We start from the raw sequence: 18,825 nt of genomic DNA on the forward strand, positions 1-18,825 counted from the left end.
AAAAAACCACACAGATATCGTCCTGGTACAGTAGCTTTACGAGAAATTCGTCGTTATCAAAAAAGTACTGAATTGTTAATTCGTAAATTACCATTCCAACGTTTAGTACGTGAAATTGCACAAGATTTTAAAACCGATTTACGTTTCCAAAGTTCAGCTGTTATGGCATTACAAGAAGCTAGTGAAGCCTATTTAGTAGGTTTATTTGAAGATACCAATTTATGCGCAATTCATGCAAAGCGTGTTACAATTATGCCTAAGGATATACAATTGGCAAGACGTATTCGTGGAGAACGTGCATAAGCGTTTTAAATGACAATTTAAAAAAAAAAAAAACAAATAAGAAATATTTTCGGTCCTATATATAGGACCAACATATATTATTAAATAAGAGTATATTATTTTTATTAAAAAATATATATATATATATATATATAAATTATTGAAATAAAATTAAACATTATTAAAATTTTGTTATAATTATAAGCGATTGCTATTTCTAAAAATAAATAAATTTCATAAAATTTATATTATTTTATATTCATTTGAAATATTAAAAAAACTTCTCGCTTTAAAGTAACCATGATATGAGTTATAAATGCAATAAAATTTTATACAAAAAATAATATTTATTTGTTGACGAATAATATAAAAGGTTTACATTTCTAAATAACATATATTTATATATGGTGTGTAAAAAAAAAGAAAAGAAGAAAAATAATTTATATTTTTAATATAAAAAGGCAACCGCACACAGTGTTCCCAAGCGGTCACCCATCCAAGTACTGACTGTGCCCAATGTTGCTTAACTTCGGTGATCGGACGAGAACCGGTGTTTTCAACGTGGTATGGCTGTTGCCAGTAATAAATGAAAATTTTTACAAATATATATTTTTCATAAATATCATTAATATTAAAGTATATTATTAAAATTTTCAATGAAGTAATCAATTTAAATATATACTTATTTATTATACCATATATTTTAAATAAAAATGCAACCGCACACAGTATTCTTTCTCAAGTGGCCACCCATCCGTGGTACTGACTGTGGCAAATGTTTCTTAACTATTATTTTATAAAATATTTATACAAAAAATAATTTACTCTTATCAAATATTAATTTGTGGCCTGTATTAAGGCCTATGTTATTTTCATTTTTTAGCAAAAATAATGAAATATTTCAATATATTATTAAAGTAACAGATCATTTCTTTTTTGGTGCTGCTTTTTTAATTTTTGTAGGAGATGATTTGGCAACAGAAGCTTTCTTAGCTTTTGGTGCTTTCGGTTTACGAGCAGGGCTACTTTTGGCAGCGGATTTTGTACTTTTTGCTGGTTTTGCTTTAACTGGTGCTTTTTTTGATGCCGCTGATGATTTTGCAGTAACTTTTTTAGCAGCAGTTGATGATGATGGAGTCGCTTTTTTTGCTTTAGGCTTTTTGGCTGCCAATGATGTAGTTGTGGCTTTCTTTTCTTTTGGTGCCCGTTTACTTTTAGCACTCTTTGCTGAACCTTTTGCTCCACTTTCTTTTTTGGATACTTTTGATTTAGCTGAAGAATTAGATGAAGCGGAAGCAGCCAATTTGAATGAACCAGATGCACCTTTACCTTTAGTTTGTACCAAGGCTCCCTCAGTTACAGCAGCTTTTAAATATTTTTTAATAAATGGTGAAATTTTATCAGAATCCACTTTATAATTTGCAGCTAAATATTTTTTAATTGCTTGTAATGATGAACCACCACGTTCTTTTAAATTTTTAATTGCGTTAACAACCATTTCTGATGTACGTGGATGTGTTGGTTTTGAATGTTGTTTTGTACGTTTAGCACCAGAAGCTGTTGCTTTTTTTGTTGGTGTTGTAGAAGCAGCAGTAACCGCAGTTGCTGCAACAGCTGTAGAATTTTCTTCGGCCATATTTTTTTACTTTATAAAAATAATGTATTTATTATAAATATTTAAATGATAAAATATAATAATTCTATCAAATAAAAAATAAAGGTTTTCAATTATATCATTATTCACAATAATATAAGTCCCTATGTAAGTCAAAGTACCATGTAGAAAACACATAAAAATTAAATAGTATTTCTAATTTACTGTCGTAGTAAACATGATTTATTTTTTCAATTTCTATAATATATAAAATAATAAATTATAAATTTAATAATAATATTTATTTTATAAATTAAAATATATTTAATTTTTTTATTAACAATTATTAATAAACATAGTTTAATATTAATTATTTCAATCATACAAAACAATAATATTTTTAAGGTAAACTTAAAAAGTATATATTTTTATTTTTTATTTAATATCGATTTATTATAAATTATTAGTATATAAATAATTAAAAAATTTAATATATAAATATATATATTATAGTATAAGATTTCATTTTTAGAAAAACTTTTTTTGTCAATAATGAAAACGTATTATTATGAAATGTGTTAATCGAACATTGACAAAATATATTTCATTAGAAAATACTTTTATTTATGCATTAATATCAATAATTAACTATTAAATTAATTTTTTCATAATTATATAAAGAAATTTTATACTGATATAAGTATTTATATATTATAATATTTATTTTAAATATAAAAAAATTTATGACAAAATATATTATTAGAGTATTTGTTGAGATTAATATAAGATTATTTTAAATAAGAATTAATTTATATAATTATTAAAATATTATTAATTTTATGTTATGTAATTTTAATAAAAATAAATAATAATAATAATAAATATACAAATTTTTTAACAATTTAAATTTTATATGATCTAAATAATTTTGTTAAGTACGATATGAGAAATCATTGTAAGCTTCGTTAAGAAACTTTGTAATATAAAATAATAATAATAATATTAAATATATAAATAAATAAAATAAATTTGATATATATTTTTAGTTCATTCTGTGTATAAATCAAAGGATACCGAATAATTGGTAACGGATGCGATATATTATAGTATCGAGTATTAAAACATAATATATAAATTTATCTTGTTATTCAAATTTTTTGTTACTTAACTTATGTATTTAGAAAATTTATAATATTATTTATATAATTGACATAAAATCTTATAAATTGAAATTTTATTAATATGTATCAAAAGAAGAGAGTAACGTATTGATATAATATCAAAGGATACTGATTATTTAAATAACGAATACGTCATATATTGTTTGTGTAACGAAGTTCACTTGGCCATCTAGTTTAAAATAACATTTTCAATAGAAAGTTTATATGCTTTGTTTTTTTTTTTTCTTTAATTATTAAAAAAATAAATTGAAATTTAATTCAATCAAATTTTATAATAATTTTAAAAAAATTTTTCCTTTTAAAAAATATTTTGTGATGTTGTGATAATATGTATTAATACAAGTGCATCCTGATACTTTTATCTCTAGTAAAGGTATGAGTATCATGAACAGTTTTGTTATCTAATGATATTATTTTGATAATATTTTGTGTATATTCTTATAATATTTTGTCTAAATATCATCATAATACAATATTATTTTGATAATATTTTATGAATATTCTTATAATATGTTACCTAAATGTCATCATAATATGATGAATTATTTCCATAATAACATATAAAAAAAAAAAAAAAAAAAAAGAATCATTAATTTATAATTATTTAAATTGATTCTTTAAAAAAATATTATAATATATTATTTATAAAAATAATTTTTACTCTTATTTTAAATAAATTTGTGGCCTTTTATTAAAAGGCCTATGATCGATGTATTATTATTATAAAAATTAATGCAATGTTTTTAATTTATGCTTTCTTTTCAGTTTTCTTTGGTAATAACACTGCTTGAATGTTTGGTAATACACCACCTTGAGCAATTGTTACACCAGATAATAATTTATTTAATTCTTCATCATTACGAATTGCCAATTGTAAATGACGTGGAATGATACGTGTTTTTTTGTTATCACGGGCAGCATTACCAGCTAACTCGAGAACTTCTGCAGCCAAATATTCCATAACAGCAGCCAAATATACTGGGGCACCAGCACCTACTCGTTCAGCATAATTTCCTTTTCGTAATAATCTGTGAATTCTTCCAACAGGAAATTGTAATCCTGCTCGGCTTGATCTTGACTTTGCCTTTCCCTTTACTTTACCACCTTTACCTCGTCCAGACATAGCGAATAAATTTATTTAATTAATATTTTTTTTTGTAAATATAATCACACAGATGTGTACGTTACGGGGATTGTAACATAAATGTTTAAAATGTTATTTGGGTATTTTAATTTATAATATTTATAAAATATAAAACTTTAAAAATAAACCAATCACCTTATAGTATTATTTTTAGCCCATCAGAGAGTAGTATTCATTTTTATTGTTATATCCATCTTCGCGTATATAATACGCTAGTTGTATACACGACACGCTCATACATATACTGACTGGTGTTCTGTAACTATCTGTGTATATTAATTGTTTGTAACAATGCCACCAAAAACAAGTGGAAAAGCAGCAAAAAAAGCTGGCAAAGCTCAAAAAAATATATCAAAGAGTGATAAGAAAAAGAAGAGGAAGCGCAAGGAATCATATGCAATTTACATTTACAAAGTATTAAAACAAGTGCATCCTGATACTGGTATCTCTAGTAAAGCTATGAGTATCATGAACAGTTTTGTTAATGATATTTTTGAACGTATTGCTGCTGAAGCATCACGTTTAGCACATTATAATAAACGTTCAACAATCACAAGTCGGGAAATTCAAACCGCAGTTCGATTATTATTACCTGGTGAATTGGCAAAGCACGCTGTTAGTGAAGGTACTAAAGCTGTTACAAAATATACAAGTTCAAAATAAATAAATCGAAAATATTATTTAATTGATAACATAAAAATACATCAACATATAAAAATGGCTCTCTTTTTAAGAGAGCCATCAAATTTTTTAAATAAGAGTAAATTATTTTTATATATACAAAAAAATAAAATAAACAATTATTAATATCATATTTAATATAAAATTTTATATATTAATAGCTTGAATATATCTATTATTAGTATATCAATATTATTAATTTTAAATATAATAAAGGATATCGCGGAATATATATCGTAAATCAGTGTAATGCAAATGCATTACATTACCTTTATTATTTTCATTTTACATTTACTACTTGTTTATGTACGCTTATAATTATTAGAAAAATATTTTTAATAATTTTAAAAAATAAATGAAATAATAAAAATTTAATAATAAATTATTTATTGAAAGTATAAAAAATGGTATAGCAAAATCTTTATTTTCTTTGATTAAGGCGAAATGTTTTATTAGTTATAAATTCGATAATCTCCTATCGATACTTGTTACTCTTAACTTGTATATATAAAAAATATAATAGTATATTAATTTATAATAAAATTTTTTCAAAAATTCAATAAGTTATTGTAAAATAAAATAGATAATATACAAATTATAATTTATTATTGCAGATATATTACAATAAAAAAAAAAAAAATAAATAAAAATATTTGGTAATGTATGTTATAAACAAAATAATTTGTTGTAAACAAATTATATAATATGTTATATTTATTAACAAATTTATTTACTCTTATATAAATAAAATTAGTGGCTTCCCAAAAAGGAAAGCCTGTTTAAATTTATCGGATGTATTAAATATTCTTTAATAAATTTACTAAATATTTTAAGTAAATTATTATATTTTCTTAACCTCCAAAACCATACAAAGTACGACCTTGTCGTTTTAATGCATATACAACATCCATAGCTGTAACTGTTTTACGTTTTGCGTGTTCAGTATATGTAACAGCATCCCGAATAACATTTTCAAGGAATACTTTAAGTACACCACGTGTTTCTTCATAAATTAAACCAGAGATACGTTTTACTCCACCATCGTCGTGCTAAACGACGAATTGCAGGTTTTGTAATACCTTGGATATTATCACGCAAAACTTTTCTATGACGTTTTGCACCCCCTTTTCCAAGACCCTTTCCACCTTTTCCTCTGCCAGTCATTTTAATAAAAAATTATTTACAATATTTTAACGAACGGATAACACGTGTGTTAACCTCACAAGTATTGTAATGTATGTGAGCGCCGGTACAATTGTGCCTTTTTATATAAAGCATTAAAGATTTTTTAAGCCACGCCTATACAATTTGATTAGTCCATACTCTGATAGCTATCCAATAGGATATGACAACAAAAATTTTGAAATTTCATATAAATATAAATACAACACATTTATTTCGCATTTAAACATTTGACTTTGTAGTATCAAATTGTCGAATATAATTTTTAAAATTGTGTGTTTTTTTGTAAAAACATTATTATTTGAAAATGGCTAGAACCAAGCAAACTGCACGTAAATCAACTGGTGGTAAAGCACCAAGAAAACAATTAGCAACGAAAGCTGCACGTAAAAGTGCACCAGCAACTGGTGGAGTAAAAAAACCACACAGATATCGTCCTGGTACAGTAGCTTTACGAGAAATTCGTCGTTATCAAAAAAGTACTGAATTGTTAATTCGTAAATTACCATTCCAACGTTTAGTACGTGAAATTGCACAAGATTTTAAAACCGATTTACGTTTCCAAAGTTCAGCTGTTATGGCATTACAAGAAGCTAGTGAAGCCTATTTAGTAGGTTTATTTGAAGATACCAATTTATGCGCAATTCATGCAAAGCGTGTTACAATTATGCCTAAGGATATACAATTGGCAAGACGTATTCGTGGAGAACGTGCATAAGCGTTTTAAATGACAATTTAAAAAAAAAAAAAACAAATAAGAAATATTTTCGGTCCTATATATAGGACCAACATATATTATTAAATAAGAGTATATTATTTTTATTAAAAAATATATATATATATATATATATATATAATTATTGAAATAAAATTAAACATTATTAAAATTTTGTTATAATTATAAGCGATTGCTATTTCTAAAAATAAATAAATTTCATAAAATTTATATTATTTTATATTCATTTGAAATATTAAAAAAACTTCTCGCTTTAAAGTAACCATGATATGAGTTATAAATGCAATAAAATTTTATACAAAAAATAATATTTATTTGTTGACGAATAATATAAAAGGTTTACATTTCTAAATAACATATATTTATATATGGTGTGTAAAAAAAAAGAAAAGAAGAAAAATAATTTATATTTTTAATATAAAAAGGCAACCGCACACAGTGTTCCCAAGCGGTCACCCATCCAAGTACTGACTGTGCCCAATGTTGCTTAACTTCGGTGATCGGACGAGAACCAAATTCAAATTCAAAAACAGTTTATTAATCAACATTTAAAAATACAATACATTACATACATAACATATATTACAAAACTTTTATTTACTATTATAGGTTATTAGCCTTAAAAGGCTTTCATCCTAACTTATTTTTCTTTCATGCAGATTGCTGTGTCGCAATTATGCTTATGATATTTAATTTATTTGTTTGAGCAGGTATATGTTAAGTTAATTTTTGTTGATATGCTCTTTACAGGAAAATTTTTAAAAACCTGTTTTATGTTTTAGGCAATAGCTGTGGCAAACTTATATTGCCCATTGCCTATGTGTTTTTGCATGTAAAATTAGATTTAAAAAGAAAAGAAAAAAAGAAAAATGAAAAAATGAAAAAATGAAAAAATTAAAAAATTTAATGCCTTGCGTGGGACTTGAACGCCTGCTTTCGGAGTGCCAGTCGGGAACGCTGGCACGACGCCACAGGCTCTTGTAAGGAATGGGTATTTTATCTTTATTATTTACTGTAAAATATTTTGTTATACATTATTTAAATATTTTGTATATATTTGTTTGTGTTTTTTGGTTAGTGAGTTTGACTTCACCATATTTTTGGTTAAGTAGCTGTTTTTAATCAACTTAGTGTAGAAAGAATGCGTTACATGTTTGGTATAGTCTTTGATTGTCGGTATGTCTGTCTCTCTATGTATGTCTTGTATTCTAGCGTATCTATCTTTGTTTAGTGTAAGTCGGAGGCATTTGTTCTGTATACGTTGCAGTCTTAGATATGTCGTGTCTGAAACGCTGTTCCACACAGGGGCTCCGTAGGTTATAGTTGGTCTTATTATTGCAGTGTATAACATTTTTTTATTTTTGGTGCTGAGTTTGCTGTATTTGTTCAGGAGTGGGTAAAGTTGTCGTATACACCCATTTCCTTTACTGATCAGGTGGTTGATATGTGGGACAAACGATAATGTTTTGTCAAGGTACACACCTAGGTACTTTACTTTGTGCTTGGCAGGGACTATGGCTACGCCGTCTACCTTAAGTGGATCGTAGATTTTGACATTTGTAAATTTTTTGCTAAAAATTATATGTTCAGTTTTGCTGTTATTTATTTTGATTTTCCAGTCCCTGGCAAACTTTAGTATCATATCCAGGTGTATTTGTAGTTGTTTTGTTGCCACCTGAGCACTAAAGGAGTGGGCGTACACGGCAGTGTCATCCGCGTATATCGCAGTTTTTGTTTTGGCAAATTTTGGGATATCATTAATAAAGTAGGTGAACAATATGGGCCCAAGTACCGATCCTTGTGGCACACCTGCTTTTGGGTGTCGGAGTTCCGATGTGCTGTTGTTTATTTTTACATAGAATCCCCTTCCTCTGAGGTAACTGTCCAGTAGTGCTATTAGCCATCTTGGGAAGTCATAATTTATTAGTTTGTAAATCAGTCCATCAATATATACCGTGTCAGAGGCTTTCTCAATATCCAGAAGGGCCATGGCCGTGACGTTACTTTTGTTAAAATTTTGTATTATGTCACTTGCTATTCTGGCAACTTGCATGCAAGTGCCATGACCACTTCTGAATCCGAATTGTTCGTGTATTATTATATTTTTGGACTGACTTATCTTGTTTATTCTTTTCAAAATGACTTTTTCCGCTATCTTGGACAGCGTGCTCAGGAGGCTTATTGGTCTGTAATTTTTGGGATTACTATGATCCTTGTTAGGTTTCGGTACTGGGATCACTATTGCCGTTCTCCAGGACTCAGGGAAGTATCCTATCCTCAGGATTGCATTTATTATGTACTGAAGTTGTACTATAGCTTTGGTGGTAAAGTTTTTGATTATTTTGGTGTCTATCCCGTCTTGTCCTGGGGCTTTGTTATTTGGGAGGGTTTTAATTATGTTTTTAATTTCTTGGGGGGTTGTGAGCTTTATTTTGGTGTTGTTTTGTGGTGTTTGTGTGGTATGAAAGAATTCATGTATTCTTCGTTTTATGTCCTCTTCTAGTGGAGTAGTCTGTTCGTTAGTCTGGATCTCCTCTAAAGTTTCACTTATTATGTCAGCTTTGTCTTTGTCCGTCATGTAATTATTATCGTTCGTGGTGATTGTGGGGATTTGTTGTCTCGGTTTTTTAAACGTCTTCGTTATTCGCCACATTGTTCTGTCACCGGGTCGTAAGTCCGTTAGTGTTTTTTCCCACTGTTCATTGATCTTGTTTTTAATGTTCCTCCTGATCATTTTCGTGATTTTGTTTATATCTGCTTTGAGGCCTGGTATAAATCTTTTTTGGTACAGTTTCCTCATCGCATTTTTATATTTGATTAAGTTTTTTGTGTTATCATCAGGGAGATACCTGTTATCAACTATCACGACCCGTCGGCTGTGAGCTTTTTGGACTTGTTGCACCCCTTTTGTGAAGTTATCTATTTCCTGATCAACTTCTTGGGCATTGTTTATTTTATTATTGATTTTTATTGTTGAATTTAATTTTTTTCTAAACTCTGCCCAATCGGTTGATTTATAGGAAGTGACAATGTGTTTGGTGTTGTCTTTATTTAAGTTTGTAATTTTAAATATTACCGGGTTGTGGTCTGATGATAACTCTGGTATTGAGGTTGGGTGCGTGATGTTGTTAACATTTTTATTAATCACAAGATCAATGAAGGTGGGTGTCATTCCGTTAGTTGGAAAATGTGTGGGGTTGTCTGTGTGTTGGATGACGATGTTATTGTCGTTAGTGAATTTATGTAATGTTCGTCCGTTTGTGTTTGATACATGATTCTTCCATGCCGTATGGCGAGCATTAAGATCACCTATTACTAATATTTTGTTACCCATCCTGAACAATTTTGCTAGATCCTCCATGGGGAACTTGTTAGCGGGAGTGTTATACACTGCAATAATTTTTATATTATTTAATAGTTCGATTCCGACGCATTCTATGGATACGGAACCATTGATTTCAAATGTGCGAAACGGAATGCTATTTTTTATTATTATTGCTACACCTCCGCCTTGTGTTGTTCTATCTTTCCTAATTATATTAAAATTTCTAATTTTTATTTTATGTTCTCCTGATAATTTGGTTTCATTTATCATCATAATGTCCACCTTTTGTTCTCTGATGAACGATCTAAGTTCACCAAGGTTTTGGCGTAGCCCATTAGCATTCCATGTCGCACATTTTACGGCGGACATTGGCTAAAATTTTTTGTGCAAAAGTTGTTGAAAACCATGAATTTCTCTAATTCGTTTTTGCATTTCATAAGGTCATGGTTTAGGTCTTTTACATATTTTAGCATTCTTTCTACATCTATTAATTTGTTTAATGTGTCAAACTCACTTACCAAATTGTTTATGTTAGTAGTAGTAGATATGGATGTTGTTTGTGTTGGTGCTTGGCTGTGTACATGAGCGTACACTTGGGTGGGTCTATCATTTTGAGTGAATGTGTATCCCATTGCCCAGGGATTTGTTGGAGGTAGTGGTGCTGGCACGAATTTTTGTTGATTTCTTACAGGGACCGTGTTTGTTTTTCTTCTCCTTTCTATCTGCTCGATTTTGTTGATATAAATTCGGCATTCTGTAGAGTTTGCCGGGTGGTTTTTTTCACAGTTTGCACATTTTAAAAGTTTTTTATTTTCTTCCGTGTTTTCTTTTATTGTACAGTCACGGCTCCAGTGAGGTCCTGCGCATTTTAGGCACTTTGGGTTCATTCTACAGTTCGTAGTGGCATGTGACCAGGCCTGACATCTGTGACACTGGATAATTAGTTTGGCGTTCCTGTGCCTTTCCCAGGTAATTTTTACGTTGTACACATATTTAACTTCTTGGGTTAGTTGTTTTAGGGACGTGCTTTGTCCGGTGATCACAAGATATAGAGATCTGTAGGAGGATCTCATTGGATATACTTTAATAATGTTTGTTTTGAGGCATTTCTCTATGTCTTGCTTAATTTCCTCTTCGTCGATTCCTCTTGGTAGCCCGACCAATACGAAGGCGTGGTGTTTTTCTGTCCTTTCCGTGTATGTATGGAACTCCATGTTTTCGTTGTCTAGAATTTTGACGTAGTTTTTATATTCATTTGAGTCATGGATGAATAGATTCGTTTTTTTGAACGTGTATTTCACATGGAATCCCTTTTTCACATGTTCCTTTATTTGCTCCATGAACTCCTTATGGTTATTTGGAGTGCTGTGTATAACAATTGGAGGTGGTTTATTCTTACCTCCTTGTGTCCTTTCTGTGTTTTTGTCATTTTCATTAATTTCTTTTGGGTCTGTGCCTTCTTGTTCCACATCTTCCTCTGTTTGACCTTCTTCAGTGGTTAGGGGATTAAATCTGTTTTTTGTGGGCACTTGCACTTGCACTTCTGTTTGTTTTTTGAAAATGTTTTGTATATTGTTTTTGTTTTGGTTTTCCATTCTTGGAGGCACTGCACTTGTGTTCTCGCTATTTTCACTAACTATTTTTTCTATTTTGTTGGCTTCTTCTTCGGTGCTTTGTTGTATTCCGACGTCATCGGGTTGCACTTTTAAAATTTTAGTGATAGCAGGGGAGCGACTAGGTCGCCCCCTTTTTTTTGTTTGGCTACGCCCGTCACTTATTTTGTAGTTTGTTTTCATACTTTTTTATATTTGATTTAACTTGTTCTGTAGGTGTGTGTATGAAATTGTTTTGCAACCGCACACAGTGTTCCCAAGCGGTCACCCATCCAAGTACTGACTGTGCCCAATGTTGCTTAACTTCGGTGATCGGACGAGAACCGGTGTTTTCAACGTGGTATGGCTGTTGCCAGTAATAAATGAAAATTTTTACAAATATATATTTTTCATAAATATCATTAATATTAAAGTATATTATTAAAATTTTCAATGAAGTAATCAATTTAAATATATACTTATTTATTATACCATATATTTTAAATAAAAATGCAACCGCACACAGTATTCTCAAGTGGCCACCCATCCGTGGTACTGACTGTGGCAAATGTTTCTTAACTATTATTTTATAAAATATTTATACAAAAAATAATTTACTCTTATCAAATATTAATTTGTGGCCTGTATTAAGGCCTATGTTATTTTCATTTTTTAGCAAAAATAATGAAATATTTCAATATATTATTAAAGTAACAGATCATTTCTTTTTTGGTGCTGCTTTTTTAATTTTTGTAGGAGATGATTTGGCAACAGAAGCTTTCTTAGCTTTTGGTGCTTTCGGTTTACGAGCAGGGCTACTTTTGGCAGCGGATTTTGTACTTTTTGCTGGTTTTGCTTTAACTGGTGCTTTTTTTGATGCCGCTGATGATTTTGCAGTAACTTTTTTAGCAGCAGTTGATGATGATGGAGTCGCTTTTTTTGCTTTAGGCTTTTTGGCTGCCAATGATGTAGTTGTGGCTTTCTTTTCTTTTGGTGCCCGTTTACTTTTAGCACTCTTTGCTGAACCTTTTGCTCCACTTTCTTTTTTGGATACTTTTGATTTAGCTGAAGAATTAGATGAAGCGGAAGCAGCCAATTTGAATGAACCAGATGCACCTTTACCTTTAGTTTGTACCAAGGCTCCCTCAGTTACAGCAGCTTTTAAATATTTTTTAATAAATGGTGAAATTTTATCAGAATCCACTTTATAATTTGCAGCTAAATATTTTTTAATTGCTTGTAATGATGAACCACCACGTTCTTTTAAATTTTTAATTGCGTTAACAACCATTTCTGATGTACGTGGATGTGTTGGTTTTGAATGTTGTTTTGTACGTTTAGCACCAGAAGCTGTTGCTTTTTTTGTTGGTGTTGTAGAAGCAGCAGTAACCGCAGTTGCTGCAACAGCTGTAGAATTTTCTTCGGCCATATTTTTTTACTTTATAAAAATAATGTATTTATTATAAATATTTAAATGATAAAATATAATAATTCTATCAAATAAAAAATAAAGGTTTTCAATTATATCATTATTCACAATAATATAAGTCCCTATGTAAGTCAAAGTACCATGTAGAAAACACATAAAAATTAAATAGTATTTCTAATTTACTGTCGTAGTAAACATGATTTATTTTTTCAATTTCTATAATATATAAAATAATAAATTATAAATTTAATAATAATATTTATTTTATAAATTAAAATATATTTAATTTTTTTATTAACAATTATTAATAAACATAGTTTAATATTAATTATTTCAATCATACAAAACAATAATATTTTTAAGGTAAACTTAAAAAGTATATATTTTTATTTTTTATTTAATATCGATTTATTATAAATTATTAGTATATAAATAATTAAAAAATTTAATATATAAATATATATATTATAGTATAAGATTTCATTTTTAGAAAAACTTTTTTTGTCAATAATGAAAACGTATTATTATGAAATGTGTTAATCGAACATTGACAAAATATATTTCATTAGAAAATACTTTTATTTATGCATTAATATCAATAATTAACTATTAAATTAATTTTTTCATAATTATATAAAGAAATTTTATACTGATATAAGTATTTATATATTATAATATTTATTTTAAATATAAAAAAATTTATGACAAAATATATTATTAGAGTATTTGTTGAGATTAATATAAGATTATTTTAAATAAGAATTAATTTATATAATTATTAAAATATTATTAATTTTATGTTATGTAATTTTAATAAAAATAAATAATAATAATAATAAATATACAAATTTTTTAACAATTTAAATTTTATATGATCTAAATAATTTTGTTAAGTACGATATGAGAAATCATTGTAAGCTTCGTTAAGAAACTTTGTAATATAAAATAATAATAATAATATTAAATATATAAATAAATAAAATAAATTTGATATATATTTTTAGTTCATTCTGTGTATAAATCAAAGGATACCGAATAATTGGTAACGGATGCGATATATTATAGTATCGAGTATTAAAACATAATATATAAATTTATCTTGTTATTCAAATTTTTTGTTACTTAACTTATGTATTTAGAAAATTTATAATATTATTTATATAATTGACATAAAATCTTATAAATTGAAATTTTATTAATATGTATCAAAAGAAGAGAGTAACGTATTGATATAATATCAAAGGATACTGATTATTTAAATAACGAATACGTCATATATTGTTTGTGTAACGAAGTTCACTTGGCCATCTAGTTTAAAATAACATTTTCAATAGAAAGTTTATATGCTTTGTTTTTTTTTTTTCTTTAATTATTAAAAAAATAAATTGAAATTTAATTCAATCAAATTTTATAATAATTTTAAAAAAATTTTTCCTTTTAAAAAATATTTTGTGATGTTGTGATAATATGTATTAATACAAGTGCATCCTGATACTTTTATCTCTAGTAAAGGTATGAGTATCATGAACAGTTTTGTTATCTAATGATATTATTTTGATAATATTTTGTGTATATTCTTATAATATTTTGTCTAAATATCATCATAATACAATATTATTTTGATAATATTTTATGAATATTCTTATAATATGTTACCTAAATGTCATCATAATATGATGAATTATTTCCATAATAACATATAAAAAAAAAAAAAAAAAAAAAGAATCATTAATTTATAATTATTTAAATTGATTCTTTAAAAAAATATTATAATATATTATTTATAAAAATAATTTTTACTCTTATTTTAAATAAATTTGTGGCCTTTTATTAAAAGGCCTATGATCGATGTATTATTATTATAAAAATTAATGCAATGTTTTTAATTTATGCTTTCTTTTCAGTTTTCTTTGGTAATAACACTGCTTGAATGTTTGGTAATACACCACCTTGAGCAATTGTTACACCAGATAATAATTTATTTAATTCTTCATCATTACGAATTGCCAATTGTAAATGACGTGGAATGATACGTGTTTTTTTGTTATCACGGGCAGCATTACCAGCTAACTCGAGAACTTCTGCAGCCAAATATTCCATAACAGCAGCCAAATATACTGGGGCACCAGCACCTACTCGTTCAGCATAATTTCCTTTTCGTAATAATCTGTGAATTCTTCCAACAGGAAATTGTAATCCTGCTCGGCTTGATCTTGACTTTGCCTTTCCCTTTACTTTACCACCTTTACCTCGTCCAGACATAGCGAATAAATTTATTTAATTAATATTTTTTTTTGTAAATATAATCACACAGATGTGTACGTTACGGGGATTGTAACATAAATGTTTAAAATGTTATTTGGGTATTTTAATTTATAATATTTATAAAATATAAAACTTTAAAAATAAACCAATCACCTTATAGTATTATTTTTAGCCAATCAGAGAGTAGTATTCATTTTTATTGTTATATCCATCTTCGCGTATATAATACGCTAGTTGTATACACGACACGCTCATACATATACTGACTGGTGTTCTGTAACTATCTGTGTATATTAATTGTTTGTAACAATGCCACCAAAAACAAGTGGAAAAGCAGCAAAAAAAGCTGGCAAAGCTCAAAAAAATATATCAAAGAGTGATAAGAAAAAGAAGAGGAAGCGCAAGGAATCATATGCAATTTACATTTACAAAGTATTAAAACAAGTGCATCCTGATACTGGTATCTCTAGTAAAGCTATGAGTATCATGAACAGTTTTGTTAATGATATTTTTGAACGTATTGCTGCTGAAGCATCACGTTTAGCACATTATAATAAACGTTCAACAATCACAAGTCGGGAAATTCAAACCGCAGTTCGATTATTATTACCTGGTGAATTGGCAAAGCACGCTGTTAGTGAAGGTACTAAAGCTGTTACAAAATATACAAGTTCAAAATAAATAAATCGAAAATATTATTTAATTGATAACATAAAAATACATCAACATATAAAAATGGCTCTCTTTTTAAGAGAGCCATCAAATTTTTTAAATAAGAGTAAATTATTTTTATATATACAAAAAAATAAAATAAACAATTATTAATATCATATTTAATATAAAATTTTATATATTAATAGCTTGAATATATCTATTATTAGTATATCAATATTATTAATTTTAAATATAATAAAGGATATCGCGGAATATATATCGTAAATCAGTGTAATGCAAATGCATTACATTACCTTTATTATTTTCATTTTACATTTACTACTTGTTTATGTACGCTTATAATTATTAGAAAAATATTTTTAATAATTTTAAAAAATAAATGAAATAATAAAAATTTAATAATAAATTATTTATTGAAAGTATAAAAAATGGTATAGCAAAATCTTTATTTTCTTTGATTAAGGCGAAATGTTTTATTAGTTATAAATTCGATAATCTCCTATCGATACTTGTTACTCTTAACTTGTATATATAAAAAATATAATAGTATATTAATTTATAATAAAATTTTTTCAAAAATTCAATAAGTTATTGTAAAATAAAATAGATAATATACAAATTATAATTTATTATTGCAGATATATTACAATAAAAAAAAAAAAAATAAATAAAAATATTTGGTAATGTATGTTATAAACAAAATAATTTGTTGTAAACAAATTATATAATATGTTATATTTATTAACAAATTTATTTACTCTTATATAAATAAAATTAGTGGCTTCCCAAAAAGGAAAGCCTGTTTAAATTTATCGGATGTATTAAATATTCTTTAATAAATTTACTAAATATTTTAAGTAAATTATTATATTTTCTTAACCTCCAAAACCATACAAAGTACGACCTTGTCGTTTTAATGCATATACAACATCCATAGCTGTAACTGTTTTACGTTTTGCGTGTTCAGTATATGTAACAGCATCCCGAATAACATTTTCAAGGAATACTTTAAGTACACCACGTGTTTCTTCATAAATTAAACCAGAGATACGTTTTACTCCACCTCGTCGTGCTAAACGACGAATTGCAGGTTTTGTAATACCTTGGATATTATCACGCAAAACTTTTCTATGACGTTTTGCACCCCCTTTTCCAAGACCCTTTCCACCTTTTCCTCTGCCAGTCATTTTAATAAAAAATTATTTACAATATTTTAACGAACGGATAACACGTGTGTTAACCTCACAAGTATTGTAATGTATGTGAGCGCCGGTACAATTGTGCCTTTTTATATAAAGCATTAAAGATTTTTTAAGCCACGCCTATACAATTTGATTAGTCCATACTCTGATAGCTATCCAATAGGATATGACAACAAAAATTTTGAAATTTCATATAAATATAAATACAACACATTTATTTCGCATTTAAACATTTGACTTTGTAGTATCAAATTGTCGAATATAATTTTTAAAATTGTGTGTTTTTTTGTAAAAACATTATTATTTGAAAATGGCTAGAACCAAGCAAACTGCACGTAAATCAACTGGTGGTAAAGCACCAAGAAAACAATTAGCAACGAAAGCTGCACGTAAAAGTGCACCAGCAACTGGTGGAGTAAAAAAACCACACAGATATCGTCCTGGTACAGTAGCTTTACGAGAAATTCGTCGTTATCAAAAAAGTACTGAATTGTTAATTCGTAAATTACCATTCCAACGTTTAGTACGTGAAATTGCACAAGATTTTAAAACCGATTTACGTTTCCAAAGTTCAGCTGTTATGGCATTACAAGAAGCTAGTGAAGCCTATTTAGTAGGTTTATTTGAAGATACCAATTTATGCGCAATTCATGCAAAGCGTGTTACAATTATGCCTAAGGATATACAATTGGCAAGACGTATTCGTGGAGAACGTGCATAAGCGTTTTAAATGACAATTTAAAAAAAAAAAAAACAAATAAGAAATATTTTCGGTCCTATATATAGGACCAACATATATTATTAAATAAGAGTATATTATTTTTATTAAAAAATATATATATATATATATATATAAATTATTGAAATAAAATTAAACATTATTAAAATTTTGTTATAATTATAAGCGATTGCTATTTCTAAAAATAAATAAATTTCATAAAATTTATATTATTTTATATTCATTTGAAATATTAAAAAAACTTCTCGCTTTAAAGTAACCATGATATGAGTTATAAATGCAATAAAATTTTATACAAAAAATAATATTTATTTGTTGACGAATAATATAAAAGGTTTACATTTCTAAATAACATATATTTATATATGGTGTGTAAAAAAAAAGAAAAGAAGAAAAATAATTTATATTTTTAATATAAAAAGGCAACCGCACACAGTGTTCCCAAGCGGTCACCCATCCAAGTACTGACTGTGCCCAATGTTGCTTAACTTCGGTGATCGGACGAGAACCGGTGTTTTCAACGTGGTATGGCTGTTGCCAGTAATAAATGAAAATTTTTACAAATATATATTTTTCATAAATATCATTAATATTAAAGTATATTATTAAAATTTTCAATGAAGTAATCAATTTAAATATATACTTATTTATTATACCATATATTTTAAATAAAAATGCAACCGCACACAGTATTCTCAAGTGGCCACCCATCCGTGGTACTGACTGTGGCAAATGTTTCTTAACTATTATTTTATAAAATATTTATACAAAAAATAATTTACTCTTATCAAATATTAA

General features: G+C 27.3%; 3 non-coding genes across 3 annotated transcripts; all 3 read right to left on the reverse strand.

Moving 5' to 3' along the window:
• Positions 1-741: 741 nt before the first annotated feature.
• On the reverse strand, positions 742-860 carry LOC123304408. The gene has a single exon (XR_006536432.1). It is a non-coding gene; the product is annotated as a 5S ribosomal RNA (ribosomal RNA).
• An 11,113-nt stretch (positions 861-11,973) lies between these two features.
• On the reverse strand, positions 11,974-12,092 carry LOC123304420. Its single transcript, XR_006536443.1, has one exon. It is a non-coding gene; the product is annotated as a 5S ribosomal RNA (ribosomal RNA).
• Positions 12,093-18,447: 6,355 nt separating this feature from the next.
• Positions 18,448-18,566, reverse strand: LOC123304409. The gene has a single exon (XR_006536433.1). It is a non-coding gene; the product is annotated as a 5S ribosomal RNA (ribosomal RNA).
• Positions 18,567-18,825: the final 259 nt, after the last annotated feature.

Source organism: Chrysoperla carnea (assembly GCF_905475395.1).
Source record: "Chrysoperla carnea chromosome X unlocalized genomic scaffold, inChrCarn1.1 SUPER_X_unloc_5, whole genome shotgun sequence".
NCBI lineage: Eukaryota > Metazoa > Arthropoda > Insecta > Neuroptera > Chrysopidae > Chrysoperla > Chrysoperla carnea.